At 43.9% G+C, this 17,358-nt stretch overlaps 1 long non-coding RNA gene across 1 annotated transcript in view; it reads left to right on the top strand.

The window, feature by feature from the left end:
* Positions 1 to 17,358, top strand: part of LOC133368653 (uncharacterized) — a 43,101-nt gene that overhangs the window by 13,599 nt on the left and 12,144 nt on the right. Inside the window, exon 3 of the long non-coding RNA XR_009758723.1 lies at positions 840 to 4,527. This is a non-coding gene — a long non-coding RNA (uncharacterized LOC133368653). The remainder of the gene's footprint in view (positions 1 to 839; positions 4,528 to 17,358) is intronic.

The following is a 17,358-nucleotide window of genomic DNA, read 5'->3' as shown; positions in this document are numbered from 1 at the left end:
GGGCATCTGGTTGGCCACTGGGAGCACAGGATGTTGGACTAGATGGGCCACTGGCCTGATCCAATGGGCTCTTCTTTTGTCTTTATATTCTTAATGATAAATTAATCAACACATAGATTAATTGACAACAAATCATAAAGAATGATTTTACAGTGTTATAGATCATATAATAGATCCTTCAACCCTACAGCTACTTACCTCTAGGAGCAGGTCCCATTGAACTCAATGAAGCTTACATCTCAGTAGATATATATTGGATTGGAGAAGGCTGATATAAATTGCAGTGGAGACTGGTGACCTCAGTGTCAGTGAGGCAGTGAATCCACACTGGGTTAGGGCCACATTCACACCAGACATTTATTCCATTATCATTCCACTTTAAACAGTCATGGCTTCCCTCAAAGAATCCTGGGAAGTGTAGTTTATAAAGGGTGCTGACAGCTGTTAGAAGACTCCTGTTACACTCACAGAGCTATAATTCTCAAGAGTTTTCTGGAAAGAAAAAATGACTGTTAAACCACTATGGCATATTATAGCTCTGTGAGGAGAACAGGGGTCTCTGAACAACTCTCAGCACTCTTCACAGACTATATTTCCCATGATTCTTTGGGGGAAGCCATGACTGTTTAAAGTGGAATAGTAGTGGAATAAATGTCTGGTGTGAATGTGGCCTTAGTCTGAACTTTCAAGGAGCAAAGCACCTTGAAGGTTCAGACTCAAACCCACAATGGATTTGCTCCTTCACTGACATCGGAGCAGCCAGTCTCCACCGGTAAGCTGTCTACCACCTCTTTTCATACATTGTGATATCTGCCTTTTTCTTTCCTTTTTGCTTCCAGAATTGAATATATTGGAAGAGAAACAGGCAATGGAAGGCAATACACTAAGCTTACCATCAGAAACAACACAGAAAAGATCTTGACAGTTTCTTGGTGCTGAGTTGAAGAAGATAAATGCTTTTAAATAAACCTCCTCCCATCAGCTGAAGGTCATCACCATGTGGGCACTTGGCGTTACTAGATAATAAGATGGGGAAATATATTGAGCCTAGTAAAAATTTAATAGGTGGTTCACAGCAGTAATGAAAAACTCCTCTGACTGGCAGGCACAAAACAAGACATGGAGAGCTGATTCTTCTAGTGTTCACTTTATCACCCAAATATCATTGCTTGTGTATAAACTCTGAAGCTGTTGGGATATCCCCAGCAGCTTGATTCTATCAGCAAACCAAGCCAGTAGGGCAACAACATTCTGACAATTCATCCAGACTGTTTTGGGCTTTTTTTGCTTTTTTTGTGTAGTGTATGAGGGTGGATGAATTCTGTCCATTTCAGTTTTTCTGTTTCCAATCTTTTCAGTCTTTTAAGTTCAGTTTGCCATATTTCTACATCAGTTCCTGAATTTTTCTTTTCAACATTCCTATGAAAATTGATCAGCATTTTGAGTGCAAATTTTTGGATGCAATTTTGCTTTAACATCTTTTCAAATAATTTTCCCATATGGAATGCATTTTAGAATATGAATGTACAAAACCGCACACAGCATTTCCTGTCGCTATATATAGTGCTGCAAACTTTCAGAAAGCCCTTTACACAACTCCTGACAGCAGCCTTTTAGGAAGAGTGAGATAAAATTAGACTGCAAATGTTGCAACAGATGTCCAAGAGCACTTTTGCTGAGGACATAAAGTGTGTCTATTTGAGGGGCCTTTCCACACCTGATCAGGGCTTGAAGGTGAAGTGGAGTTTTGCACAGCAAACGCATCCCTTGTGGATGCACATTCCACAGGTTTTCTCTCAAGGTTGTCAAAGGGTGACATGCACGGAACTTGAGCCTCACAAAGTGGTGACTATTGTGGTGGTTATGATGAAACCGCTCTTAATTTATATGCTTCAACTGTCCCTAGTCACCAGGTTTTTTCTGGTAACTGGTAAAAAACTACCCCTATTTATTTTGCCTTTTAAAAAGTTTTGTTAGTGTGTGGGCTCATGACGTGTACAAAAATTTGCGTCCTCTCCTTCTGTTGTTTAGAAAGCATCAATGCAATCTTAACACATTTTGTCAAATAATCAAACTAGCATCAGGGCACTGAAAAGAAACAGACTCAAGTGACAAAGTGTGATGGGGCTATGTGATCTGCTTCTCTGAAAATTGATAGCAGATCATGCACTCCTAACACACTCATCCCTCAGAACTGGGATCAGTTCATGTTATAATGTGAATTTACTCTTCCCAAAAGAATACAAGAACTAAAACACAACAATCCTTTGAAATTTGCACTTCTCTAAATTTTGTAGTTCAGTTCTGCAACCAAAAAACATTTACAAAATTGCATATATAATGGGAAAGTGTGCATAAAATGCTTTTTTTGTGTGGGGGGGAAACATGTTGTCCTGAGTTTTTTGCTTGTCATCAGGCTGTCTGTGATTTAATTTCCACTTTCCAAGAGAAGGGGAGGAAAGGAGGTTGCTGCAGAAAATGTCCTTCCCTATGTCTTAAAAGATGTACTGGTTTAATCTGCTGCAGTACGATCAATTGTTTCAATATACAAGTGAATTACTGAAGTGTCCTGAAGACAGTGGGGAATAGTGGTTAGAGTGTCAGAAAAGGGCCTGGGAAGACTAGGGTTCAAATCCTCATTTGGCCATGAAGCTCACTGCACCCAGTGAGCCATTCAACAGCTTGAGCCATTCAACAGCTCTCAGCCTGACCTACTTCACAGGGTTGTTGTAAGGATAATATGGAGAAGAGGGAAGAACCATGTATGCCACCTTGATCTCCTTGAATCAAAGGTGGATTACTAAATGTAATAATAACAAGAATAAGAATAAAATACTAGAACTTTGTTGTCAACTATATTATGAGTGGGCAGAGAGTAGCTCAGGATCTTGTAGTAGATCTGCAAGAGTTTCTGATTCCCAAGGATTTAATAACAGCAACAGCAAAATGGCTTTTCTTTTTCTAAATTAGGTTGCTGAAATAAAGAAAACTTAGTGGGTGGAGAGAGGAATCCAGGAGGGATTTCTGTCTGAAAGAGCTGTGAAATCATTTCTGGTCCCAGAACAAATTTCTTGGCTAAGTGTGTGCTCAGAGGCACCTTGGTTCAAAGTTATAAGCTAAGGGTTGTGAACATTTATTTATTTTATTTTATTTATTTAAAACATTTCTATGCCGCTCTATCTTCGAAGAAGCTCAGAGCGGCGAACAATTCCGTGATAAAAAATACAATGTAAAAACAACAGTAGCAGCTAAGAATACCCATTTAAAACAACGTTAGATAGTAAGCCCTATACAATAAAATGATCCTAATCATCTCATAGGTAAAAGATTTCCTAATCCTTAATCCAGGTTAAAAGCAAGATGAAAAAGATATGTTTTAACCTGGCGACGAAATGCAGAGAGTGAGGAGGTTAACCGTGCCTCTATAGGCAGGGAGTTCCAGAGTCTCGGGGCGATAAGTGAGAACGCCCTGTCTCTGGTTCCTACCAGATGAACTTGGGTGGAAGAGGGTATCTTAAGGAGGGAGTTATCGGAGGACCTAAGAAAACGGGGAGGGTTATAAAAAGACAGTCGGTCGGATAGATAGACAGGGCCCAAGCCGTAAAGGGCTTTAAATGTCAACATCAGCACCTTGAATCCGGAAGCAGATCGGCAACCAATGCAGATGTTGCAACAGAGGAGTTGTGTGAGCACGAATATCGGCTCCTGTTAGCATTCTTACAGCTGCACGTTGGACCAGTTTAAGCTTCCGAACTGTCTTCAAAGGCAGCCCCACGTAGAGTGCGTTGCAGTAGTCGAGCCGGGATGTAACTAAGGCATGAGTTACCCTCGTCAAATCAGATAACTCTAAAAACGGGCGCAGTTGGCGGACCAGTCTTAGCTGGGCAAAAGCGCTCCTGGACACAGCAGCAACCTGTGCTTCCAGGTTCAAAGCCGAGTCCAGAAGCACACCCAAACTGCGGACTTGGGTCTTCAGGGGGAGTGTAACCCCGTCTAACACAGGTACATTCCACGTTTCCAGGTTAGCCTTGCGACTGACAAGGAGCATTTCTGTCTTGTCTGGATTTAATTTCAACTTGTTCTTCTTCATCCAATCCGTCACTGAGGACAGACACTGGTTTAGGGGACGAACGGCTTCCTTGGCTTCAGGGGGAAAGGAGAAGTAAAGCTGAGTATCATCAGCGTATTGGTGGTAACAAACTCCAAACCTCCGGATGACCTCACCTAGTGGCTTCATATAAATGTTAAATAACAACGGAGACAGGATGGAAACAGGAGACAGGGCACCAATATGCGCATGAGTACCCTCTATGGTGCCCACAAAGATCTCTGTAAATATCCCCTCAAAAATCCACAAGGCACAACAGACTTTTCTCTTCCTGCTCAGCTCCTGTTTGCACTGGCTCAGCTTCTTCTCCTACACTGAACATGTCCCCTGAAAGATGACCATGTTTCATTGGATGCCAGGATTGGATACCCTCCCTCCCATTTGTTCTGAACAGAGGAGGGGGCAAAGACCTTGTCTCTGTGAGTAAGTGTGGTGGTATCTGATGTAGGTGCCTTTTCCTCCGTCTATGGGGAGGTTGATGGGGGGCATGGCCATACCATTTTGTGGTCTTGTATCTTTTCCTGTTCTGGATTTTTGTGCTATGCCATGTCCCAAGGCAGCCATTTTGTGTTTTCTCATGCCCCCACAGCAGCCATTTTGTGTTTTCCCATGTCCGCAAGGTAGCCATTTTGTAACTGGTACTCACTACACTTTCTTAAAGCTGCATATGTGCCCACTAGCCCCCAAACCTTGGTAACCCCTGTTTGAGACCCTCTCCCTCTGTGGACTCAACTGACATCAATATGCTGTAAGTCCTAGTACCTCAGCATAAAGAAACTGTTATCTCTTTTGGGGGGTGCGGGTGGTTCCATTTAGCTTCAAAATGGATAGATTCTAAACCACCTCAGTGGTGGTTATGAATTTGAAAATGTTGTATATCATGTTATTCTGGTTGAAATAGTGCGCTTTAAAAACCTTGATGATATGTACCAAAGGAAGGTGGATTGCTATGCAATGACCACATTTCCAGAACAGTGGGGTAACGGTAGAGTTTACTGGAATAATAAGAATCTCCAAGAGAATACACTATATTTGCTTAAGGATGTTATCATGCAGCAATTTGCTTGGCTGCTAATAGGTGGTGCTGTGAACCCCAGTGTAATGAGAGACTTCTGAGACCTGCTGGGTCAGTAGAAGAAGGAGACAGAGACAAAGGCAGGCAGGAAGGTTGAAAGGGAGAATGCGTTGTCTTTGGTGGCCTGTAAAGGAGGGGTGGCTTGGGTGACGGGAAGTGGTGGGGTTTGTGAATGAAGCAAGCATGGATACAGATACGCACACACACAGGGGTAGCCAATGTGGTGCCCTCCAGATGTTCTGAACTTCCACTTCCATCAGCCAGTCAGGGATGATGGGAGTCATAGCCCATAAGATCTGGAGGGTATCATGTTGGCTACCCTCGGTGTAACTTGTAGTGCACTTCTAGTGGGCTGATTTACAGAGCACATAGTTCTATCCTGGGGAGTCAACATGGAGGTTTGAAGAGCCCCGGCTTATCCATGAAAGGCCAAGATCCACCAAATCCAAACGTTTTCATCCCAATTGATCTTGGGTTTAGGTTGCACTATTAGTTTATAATATATCTTGCTTTCATTTTTAAAAAATCTTCCCTTTCCTTTTTTGTATGATATTGGCTGATTGTGTGTATTGAAATAAGCTTGCTGTATACTTATTTATCCAGTTAAATTTATATTCCACTTAATCTGCAAAGAGCTCAGGGTGGCATATATGGTTCTCCCCTTCTCTATTTTATCCTCACAACAACCCTGTAAGGTAGGTTAGGCTGAGAGACTATGACTGGCCCAAGGTCACCCAGTGAGCTTCATGACTGAGTGGAGATTTGTACCCTGGTATCCCAGGTCCTAGTTCAACACTCTAACCCACTAGGCCATATACTGTAAATATTTCTTTTTAAAAGAGGTTTAAAATAAAATAAATTGCTTGCATTAGATAAATTCAAGCAATGTTGCAGGAATTAAAGTTTTATTTTTTTTTGCCTATCCCTCATAAATTATCCTGTCTACATAACGCAAAATGGAAGACTTAATAAATCCAATGTAGATTAATCACATTTAGTGCTATGGCCAATTTAGGTTCATGCTCTACTTTCAACTTCATTTAATTCATTACCTGATAGCTGAACCTGATACAGAATTTGAGGTAGCTGTAAGACAGCCAGTGCTGTGACTGGGCTGACTTCTCTTTTACACTCACTTGGCCTAATCCAGAGACGTTTTGTTGTGTTGTTTGAAATCAGTGAGAATGAAGTTGGTCACAATTAATTTGTCCCATTGATAGGAACAGAGGAAGCCGCCTTATACTGAGTCAAACCATTGACCTATCTAGCTCAGTATTGTCTGCTCTGACTGGCAGCAGCTCTCCAGGGTTTCAGGAAGGAGGCTTTCCCAGGGATAGGTGCCAGGGATAGAGCTTGGGGTCTTCTGCATGAAAGGCAAATGCTGTACTGCTGTGCTATGGCCTTTCCCCTACATTGCAGTGGTGCAGAGCTTGGAAAAGTTACTTTTTTTGAACTACAACTCCCATCAGTCCCACCCAGCATGGCCACTGGATTGGGCTGATGGGAGTTGTAGTTCAAAAAAGTAACTTTTCTAAGCTCTGATTTCTGCCCACCAAACTTCCAAAGCCAGAGGCAGCTGAAGAAATACGCCAGACAAAGATCTGATATGATCTTAACTGACAGCAGTTTCATAAGGGAGCAGACAGCGCTTCAGATATTCTGGTCCCAGCCTGTTGAGGGCTTTATAGGTCAAAAACCAACACTTTGACTTATACCTGGGAGCAGAGTGAAAATCTTTGAGGTACAGAAGATTTGTCCAGCTTTACAACTGACCCTTATGCAGTTCTGCTTTGCAATTCCACCTACTCTCACCACCTCCCAGTGACCAGAGCAGGCTCAAGACATTTTGCTGCCTGAGGCAGAGGACAAGATGGTGCCCCCTTCCCCTTCCACAGAGAAAAGCTTCAGCGTTGGTAAAAGGACAGCATCCTTCACTGTACCTTTGGCAGCGGCCTAGTTTAGGGGGGACAGGCTAGGCCCTGTAGCTAATGGTGGCTGGTGCCCATCAGGAATGGTGGGGCGGAAGGCAGGGAGGCCAATGGTAGGCGGAACCAGAGCCAATGACAGGCAGAGTCAGAGCCAATGACGGGCAGAGCCAACTCATTCTAGTTGCACAACCCCACCTCTTCCTCCCTGCTAAGTTCTACAAGGGGCAACCCGGAGACTAAAGAGAAGGAAGCTGACAGGCAAGGCCACCCTCTGGACTCGTTGTAAGTAAGAAAGCAGGCAGGCATGGCCTGGTTGAGGTTCATGGGACCATGCCCCTTTTGCCCTTATGGAACAGCCTTCATTGTGTGTGGCACACACCCTCCAACAGAGGGGAATGGTTGGGGGTGGGGGCTAGGGTTGCCAGGGGTCTGTTTTTTGCCCAGAGACTCTGGATTTTTGGGGTCCCCTCTGGGTCTCTGGGTGAGTCAGATTAATCTCCGGACTCTAAGCTTTCATGAGATATACACCAAAACGTCAGCCACCCCCGCTCCATAACTTCCTTGAAATGCTCTAATCCTGCCCTTTCAGGCTTGTAGCCAATAAGTGAAGTCAGGGTTGTGATTGATAAGGGATTCTGGGCCTCCAGGCAGTACCTAGACTCCATTGCAAAGTTAGAAAACTATTGTTTTTTCCTGTTTGTCTGAAAATCTCATAAATTGAGTAAGTATATAGCTTTCAGCAGTACCAAAAGTACTTTTTTTCTCTTATATTCAGGAGTCAAATAAGTTTAAATTTTCCTGGGCTGTTGAAGATGGCAGTGTTTTTCAAAACCTTCCCAATATGAAGCTTTAATCCTATATTCGCTTTTCTGGGAGTAAAGCTGCAATGCTAATCCCACATACCCAGAGTAAACCCCAGTGAATTCAGTAGGACTTACTTTTGAGTAGAATGGTTAGGATTGTGCTGTAAATTAATGGGACTTTTGAGTGAACATAGCAAAGGATTGTGTTTGCTAAATCTTTCTATCCCTCTCCAATCCTATTTTTTAAAGCAATTAGGCAGGGCTTACATAGATATCACTGCTTTTATTATGTAGGAAACTAATACTGATTTTATTTAAAAACAATGCTCTGCAATTACCAACTCATTTTGACAATAAACTATTATATGGGGTCTATGTATTTTTACATCTCCAGTGTCTGTGTGTATATGGAGTCTTCCCAACAACCCTGTGAAATAGGCTTGCCAATTGAAAAACAAGGCAACTCACAACAAGAAATAAATCCCTTTAAAATCCAATAGCCATAAAAAGTATAAACAGTTGCAAAACAGCTTAAAGTGGCATGATTCTGAATTTTGAGTTGGGTGAGTGTTCCCTATCACTTGAGGCTGCAGTTCTGCGCACACTTCCCTGTTTGAGTAAGCCCCATTGAATACACTGAGACTAGCTTCTGAGTAAACAATCATAGGATTGCACTACAAATATTTATTATTATTATTATTATCTTTATTTATGCCCCGCCCTTTTTCCAAACTGGAACTCAAGACGGCTTCCAGATAAAAATAAGTACATATCATTAAGAACCTATAAAAATATAAAACATATAAACATATAAAATCAACATTAAAACAGGATTAAACTATTAAGATGTTTACAGGTTGTGTGAATAATAAACATCTTTGACAGTCATGCTTACATAAATATTTCTTCATACCGTGTTCCAATAAGTATCTGATTTCACACTATGGTTGTACATTATTATTTCCTCTACATTTTAAGTGTGCCCTTCTTCCTTGGGGTGCTCATGGTTCCCCTCTGTTGTTTTCATCCTGAGGGGCTGATTAGGCTGAAAGATGGTGAGTAGCCCATGGTCATCCAGTAAACTTTATAGCTCATTTCCATTTTAAAAAATTGATTAAAACGATTTACATGCAGGCAAAGTTTATTAAGTAGATCCACACAATACATTTAAAGCACACCCAGCTTGCATTTAAAGTGCATGACTTCCTTAAAGAATCCTGGGAAGTGTAGATTCTCCCTCACAGTTATTGTTTTTACCACCTTTAACAAACTACAGTTCCCATGATTCTGTGGTGGGATTCATGTGCTACAAATGTGTGTTTAATGTGCTTTAAATGAAAAATATGGATGTGCCCTAGGTATGCTGTGCATTCATTAGTGAATTAAAAAGAAATAATTTTAAAAAATACTTTTTTTAAACGGGAAGGGCTGTAGCTCTGTGGCAGGGCATATGCTTTCCATGCAAAGGTCCAAAATTCAATTTCTGGAAAAGACTATTGCCTGGAATCCCGGAGTGCCAATGTTTGTCCATGTCATCAGTACTGAGCTTGATGGTATCAAATGCCCTGAGTCAGTATAAGGTAGATTCCTTTGTTCCTAAAAGTAGAAAGAGACCCAAGGGCCACAGTGACTCCAAAAATTATTTATGTATTTTATTTACAACATTTATATACTGCTTTATTGTAAAAAAATCTCAAAGCGGTTTACAGAAGGAATTAAAGCAATAAAATTATTGGCAAAAACAGTTAAAGAGATATTTATTTATTATTTTATTTATACCCCACCCTTCCTTCCAGCATTCAAAATAACAAAACCAACAATGATTTAAAAACAGATAAAAAACACAATTAGTTCTACATGCAACAAAATGTTTTTAGCAGGTGCTGAAAAAAGTACAATGACGGTGCCTGGCTGATGTCAATAGGGAGGGAGTTCCAAAGCGTAGGTGCTGCCACACTAAAGGACTGATTTCTTATAAGAACAGAACAAATGATATGTGACCCCATAGCATGGAAAGCACACCTTGAACTTGGCCTGGTAGCAAGTCGGCAACCAGTGCAGATTTCAGAACAGAGGTATTATATGCTGATAGGATCTCACTCTTGTCAGCAATCGTGCCGCAGCATCCTGCACTAACTGCAGCCCCCAGGTCATGTTGTGCTGCATGGGGATTTCTGTGACCTTGGCTGACTGGCTGCCAGGATTTGTTTTAGTTTTGGTTTTTGGTTAGGAATCCTGGCTGGTTGTGGGATGCTGAGTTTTCTGCCTTACTCATAGGAATTTTGTTGTTGTTGGTATGGTATTGCATTTAGGAAATCATCACTGTCTTTTGTTTTCTTTTTCTGTTTGCATTTCATTTACCTTTAACCCCATTCCCTTACATCCATTGAACCAACAACAGTGGTTCCATGCTCTCAGCTCAACCCCCTTAAACCCACTGATGATGTGCCTTGGTGGTTGCATGATGGTTTGTTTCTTGCCCAATAGTGGTAAAAAAGAATTCAGATATTGGGAAGCATGGCTGCAATTGTTGTTGTTTCCAAGCTGCTGCCTGTGAACGTAGATCAAACCATGTGTGTTTTCTCTCTGTCAGTTATTACTCATTGGAATTGGGTTGTCTGTCAAAGTGAGTTTATAGCAGCCCACAAAGTAGACAGAAACGGGTAGAGAATCTTCTTACTTTTATTTATTTCTCAGACCTCTTTCTGAAGTGAAGGGTCAAATCTATGAAGAAGTTTGGAGCAGCCATGTAATCTGGATGTGGGGAGTTTTACATCCCTCCCGTTGTCATGGACAGATCACTGCTTGCTGAAGTTTAGACTTTCAGTGGCCTCTTCCCTCTGCAAAGGTGGGGGACCTATTAAATTGGTCCGCCCCTGGAGACTTATGAATCCTGAAGGTTTTCTGAGGGCTCTGGGGGATTTCCCGGCTGATAGGACTGGCTCTCCTGCCGAAGCCCTGGCTAATCTGTGGAATGCAGAGATGACCCGGGCTGTTGACACGATCGCTCCTGCGCGCCCTCTCCTTTGTAGAGCTCATACAGCTCCTTGGTACACGCCAGAGCTGAGAGCGATGAAACAAGATAGGAGATGGCTTGAGCGGAGATGGAGACGAACTCCCGACGAATGCAATTATGAGCTGGTTTGTGCTTCTACCAAGCTGTACGTAGGAGCGGTGAGGGTGGCGAAAAAACAACATTTCGCCGCCACTATTCAGTCATCTCTCTCCCGCCCAGCGGAGCTTTTTAGAGTGGTCCGAGGTCTACTCCATCCAGGCCTACAGGACATTGTAGATACATCGGTGGCCCGCTGTAATGAGTTTGCTGAGCACTTCCAGCACAAGATCTTCTGCATTCGCCGGGACCTAGACTCCCATTTAATAGCAGTTAGTCCTAATGAGGTGTCCAGAGCACAGTCTTGTCATGTTTTGATGGATGAGTTTCAGTTGGTTCAGTTCGAGGATGTGGACAAGGTGCTTGGACAGGTACGTGCAACCACTTCGGTACTGGATCCTTGCCCCTCTTGGCTAATAAAAACTAGCAGGGATGGAACAGTTGGCTGGGCCAAGGAAGTGATTAATGCCTCTTTACGAGAGGGAGTGGTCCCTGGCTGCCTGAAAGAGGCGGCGGTAAGACCACTTCTGAACAAACTTTCCTTGGACCCAGAGGATTTCAGCAGCTACAGAACAGTGGCAAATGTTCCATTCCTGGGCAAGATCTTGGAGCGAGTGGTTGCTGACCAGCTCCAGGTGCTATTGGATGAAACCGATTATCTAGATCCATTTCAATCGGGTTTCAGGCCTGGTTTTGGCGCTGAGACGGCCTTGGTTACCCTGTTTGATGACCTATGTCAGGAGAGAGACAGAGGGAGTGTAACTCTGTTGATACTCCTTGACCTCTCAGCGGCTTTTGATACCATCAACCATGGCATCCTTCTGGAGAGGCTTGTGGAGTTGGGAGTTGGAGGCACTGCTTGGCAGTGGTTCCGCTCCTACTTAGCGGGCCGTCTCCAAAAGATAGTGCTTGGGGAACATTGCTCGACACCGTGGGTTCTTCAGTGTGGGGTCCCGCAGGGTTCAGTTTTGTCTCCCTTGCTTTTTAACATCTATATGAAGCCGTTGGGTGCGGTCATTAGAAGTTTTGGAGTGCATTGTCATCAGTATGCTGATGACACACAGCTCTACTTCTCCTTTTCATCTTCCTCAGGTGAGGCGGTCGATGTGCTGAACCGTTGCCTGGCCGCGACAATGGACTGGATGAGAACTAACAAACTGAGACTCAATCCTGATAAGACTGAGATGCTGTTGGTGGATGGTTTCTCTGATCGGATGGTGGATATATACCCTGTCCTGGATGGGGTTACACTCCCCCTAAAGGAGCAGGTTCGTAGTTTGGGAGTCGTCTTAGACTCTTCCCTTTCACTTGAGGCTCATGTAGCCTCGGTGGCTCGGAATGCGTTCTACCAACTTCAGTTGGTAGCACAGCTACGTCCCTATCTGAGTAAGGAAGACATCAGTGGTACATGCTCTGGTAACCTCGTGTCTGGACTACTGCAACGTGCTTTATGTAGGGCTACCTTTGAAGACGGTTCGGAAGCTACAGCTAGTGCAAAATGCGGCAGCCAGACTGCTAACAAGAACTAAGCAGTCTGAGCATATAACACCTGTCTTGGCTCGCTTGCACTGGCTTCCAATATGCTTCCGGGCCAGATTCAAAGTGTTGGTATTAACCTATAAAGCCTTATACGGCGCGGGACCACGATATCTGTCGGAACGCCTCTCTCGATATGAACCCGCCTGTACACTACGGTCTACTACGAAGGCCCTCCTCCGGGTCCCGACTCATAGGGAGGCCCGGAGGGTGCTGACAAGATCTAGGGCCTTCTCAGTGGTGGCCCCCGAATTATGGAATAGTCTCCCCGAGGAGGTGTGCTTGGCGCCGACACTACCATCTTTTCGGCGCCAAGTTAAGACCTTTCTCTTCTCTGAGGCATTTTAATGTAATTTAATTTAATTTTAAATTGTTGTAATCTGATTTTATATTGTACAGTTTTTATATACTTGTTCTATTAGATTGTGTAATTTTATTGTATTTTTGATGTTCACCGCCCAGAGAGCTATTGCTAGTCAGGCGGTATATAAATTTAATAAATAAATAAATAATAAATAAATAAAGATAAGGGCAGGCATTCCAGGCAGAGGGTTGCCAGGTTCAATCACTGAGACTGATCCTGTATCTTTAGGAGAAAAGAAAGTCAGCCAAGTGCAGGTGTTCTTGCAACCCTGTAATGGGAAAAACTACAAGATGGAATTCTCTCTCTCCCCTGCACAACTTTTGAAGATACAAAAGATCCCTTGGTTGCCAGGCCCGGCCTCCAAGAGGTCTTTTGTATCTTTCAAAGTTGTGCAGGGGGAAGTGAGAATTCCACCTTGTGGTTTTTCCCATTACAGGGTTGCAAGAACACCTGCACTTGGCTGACTTTCTCTTCTCCTAAAGATACAGGATCAGTCTCAGGCATTGAACCTGGCAACTCTAGTTGTGTAAAACATCATTACAAAATGTGTATTTTATGGATGAATAAACTGAAACATGTGTATTTTATGTAAAAACTTGATATTTTACAAAAAAAGTGCACCCAAAATGTGTATAAAATGTGTGCAACAGGAAAGGGCGGAGCTATGAGTGGGTGCCAGCAAGCCTGAAAGGGAATGGAATTAGCTGCTTATCCCATTCCTAAATTGAAGCAGTCACAGAACCTTTTTTCTCCTCCTTTCTTCAGCTGTGGAAATTTTGGGCTCCTCTGTGAAGGTTATTTTATTTGACAAGGCGCTTGTTTTAATGCAAGTGGATGTTGTGTCTCATAATCCTCCTGGCTTTGAGTTGGCTGCCTGGGACTCAGCTGCTTTCCCCCTGGCATTTGCTTTCTCCTGATTAAAGCTTCCAGCAGATACCGATTCACAATTAGGCAGCCTGATTTTGATAAGCAGAGATAACTCAGCAAAGATGGAGAGATCAAAGGAGATCAAATTGGGTTAGGCTACCTACTGGGATACAGAAAGTTGCTGCTGTTCTAAAGATTTGCTGGAACACTTTCCCATTTGAAATACCTCCTGCAACTTGATTGCCTTTTTCACAATGCTGCAGATATGTTGGTGACATATTGGCAATGTGGGGAGATGTACGGCAGTGCCTGGTGCCCACTGGGTCCTGGTGGGGCAGAAGGCAGGGAACCCAACAGTAGGAGGAGACAGAGCCAATGACAGGCAGAGCCAACTCATTATAGTTGTGTCCTCATCCTCCTCCCTCATGAGTTGTACAAGGGCAACACTGAAATGGAGGAGGAGGAAGAAGCTGGCAGTTGGTACCATCCCCTGGACTGGTTGTAAGTAGGAAGACATGTTTGTGGGGATTGATTGGGCTCAGACTGAAGTTGGTTGACCTACCTCTACTAAAGCTGTGAAAGGGGATGTTCCCACACTTGCCCAGGACCAGTGGTGTAGCCATCTAGGGTCTCAGGGTGTGTGTGCCAGACTCCTTACTTTTGGGGAGCAAGGTCCCTATGTCTCCAGCATCCTATGAGTCAATCAGCATGAAAGAGGAGTGTGTTAGCCACTGAGAAGAGTCTTCTAATGTACTTCTTTGTCCTTTCCTGCTGATAGGAGCCAATCAGAGTGAAAGGAAGTGAGTCAGCCACAGAGAAGACTCTTCAGTAGCTAAAACTCTCCTCTTCCATGCTTATTGGCTCCTAGGGGCATCTGTTGTTGTGGGAGAAGGCATTAACAAAGATCTCATTCTCAACCCACAACAAAAAAGGGGGGCATGACTGTGACTATCATGAAGGGAACCTGCACTTCTGAATTTGCCACTACACTACTGTTCAGGACATGAGTTCATACGCACCTGTAGATTACTTTTCAGTGTTCAGGGAGCAGCCCATCCAAGATTTATTCTCCATACACTCATTTAGTCACATTTTAAAGCCATCTATGTCTTGTGGGAAATGTTGGTAGATCAGCCAGAGGTAACCCCACATCTCCTTTCCCATTTGGCTTTGCCCTGCCTTTCTTTCCCTAGTCGTTGATTCCTTGCATTCTCCATCATGTAGGATTTTCACCTTCCTTACTCCTTGCATCCATCCTTATCTCAGTGGTTTCTTTCTCCATTGACATTTTGTTCTGTTCTACTGTAGCCACAATAGTGTAGTGGCAAGTTCAGAAGTGCAGGGTCTCTTCATTATAGTCACGCCACACCCCATCACAGCCACACTCCCTTTTCCACTTTCCCTTGCCCTCCCTGTCATCTCAAGAGTCACTTCAACAGATGTCCCTAGCAGCCAATCAGCATGGAAGGGGAGGCTGCGTGTTATCTACTTGAGAAGAGTCTTCTCAGTGGCTGGCTCACTTCCTGTCACTCTGATTGGCTCCAATCAGCATGAAAGAACAAGGACTCTTTTCTTTTCACTACTAACATTCTTCCTTCTTATGCTGATTGGCTCATTCATAGGGACCTGCCTGAGACTCTGCTCCCAGAAAAGTAATGGGTCTACGACCCCAGATGACTACACCCCTGTGTAGCCACCCGTCATGCTAGTGAAGTGCACACTTTATTCTTCAAACCATGGAGAATGCATCCCTCGCTTGTGTTTCCAGAGAGTAACTGTTCTGGTTGTTGCTCACTGCTGGATTAATTCTTGATCATTGCCTTCTAAGCCTGTTAAGCATGATAAACTTTGCTCCATGGTTGCTTGACTTACTAATATGTGTGAGATGAAGATGGAGATTGGTGCAAAGGGTAGTCATGGAACAATAGAGTTGGAAGGGGCCTATAAGGCCCTTGAATTCAACTCCCTGTGATGTCACTGAAGTACTGATGGTCTCCCTTAGGCAGAGGGATGCCATGTCATTTCCCTTGGGGAAAGGGATTTTTGGGCAGTTCTTTCCCAGGGGAAAGGTTCCATGTTTCCCCAAAGCATTTCACTACTTCCCCCTTCCTCTCATTTTTCAAACTGAGTTTCTCTCTTTCAAACAGCAAAGTGATAGACTTGCAGAGTTATGAGACTTACCTTACATTATTGAGATAATGAATGCAAAATGCTTTGGACACCTCTGAAGTGCTACATCGCTGCAAAGTTTTTTTATTATACATAATCAAATAGATAATAATAATATCTACTTAAAGGATTCCAAGTAGGGCAAGAAATGGGAAGCACTTCTGTCTAGGGCTGAAATACTCTGCCCTATTCTCTTGCTGTCAAGGCCACAAATGGAGCCGCAGTCTGGAAGGCAGCAGCCAAAAGGTCAGTGCCTAACAGTGTTGATGGTTGTGTTGACACCAAAGGGTAATGGCTAAGGGCTGCATTTTTTGCGCTGACACAAGGAAAGACAGAGCAGAGGATTTGCACAGATGGAGCAGAGGGCTGGTGATTTTGATAGGAGACCAGTCCATCCAGCCACCCTGCAGACTATTTGTTGACAAGCATGTCTTTGTTAAACCGCCATCACTGGCCACAGAGACCCTCTAGTAACCAGTTAGTGACCTCCATGGCTCCTCTGCTTTCAACACAGATTTGTATTGTGAGGAGTGGCATTCCAATGTGCTGACAGTCCGACAGAAAGGTGAGCAGGCTGGACCAGGAGTGATGGAGTGGAAAGAGTACACTATAGATACAGAGATGGCCCACCAATTGGTGGGAGACACATCCAGTGTGGGGCTCAGTCACTGCAACCGAGGTGGGAGGACAGGAGGAGCTAAAAGGGAAGACATAAGGAAGAGATAGAGAGAGCTACAGAGGCAGTGAGAAAGAGAACAATGGCAAATGAAAGCGAGTGTGAGAGAGTGATAGAGGGTGTATTTGTGAAGGTTAGGGTGAAGACTGTCATGAGCTCTGTGGAGCGGTCCTGGAGTGATGAAGAGGAAGAGGATGAAGCCCCAGAATGGGACCCATGGAAGGTCCTAACACCTTGCAACCAGGAAGTACTGACACAGTAAGCTTCAGTACTCTTGACAGGGACAGCTCTTCTCCCCAAGCTCCAGTTACAACAGAGGGAACGCTAGGCTGATCACGAGCTCATCCCTTCTCCTCCCCTCCATCCCGTCTTCTCCCCGCTGTGCACACCTCCTCTAGAGGAGGAGGATCTTGATGAAGTGCCACTGCCCCCATCACCATAGACCTGTAGACAACTACGTCAGCAGGCTAGGAGGAGAGCTTGTTTGCACACGCATTCCCGTTCTGTGACACCTTCCTCACCCAAACAGAAAGTGCCTACCCACACCTATTTAAGGGTTGTAGAGGGGTATGTCTAATTGCTATGACAATGTCTTTGCTTTGAGTAGTCATGCCTAGTTATGCTGTGTAGAGATGCAGAATCTTGTGTGACCTGTAAGCTGATCCATGGAGTGCTCTAAACTGAAGTTTTTCATTAAAGTTACTGGAGAAAAACACACCA

This window comes from Rhineura floridana, chromosome 12 (genome assembly GCF_030035675.1).
Source record: "Rhineura floridana isolate rRhiFlo1 chromosome 12, rRhiFlo1.hap2, whole genome shotgun sequence".
Classification (NCBI taxonomy): Eukaryota; Metazoa; Chordata; class Lepidosauria; order Squamata; family Rhineuridae; genus Rhineura; species Rhineura floridana.
The sequence above is the reverse complement of the archived record's forward strand: the minus strand, read 5'-3'. Positions and strand labels throughout refer to the sequence as shown.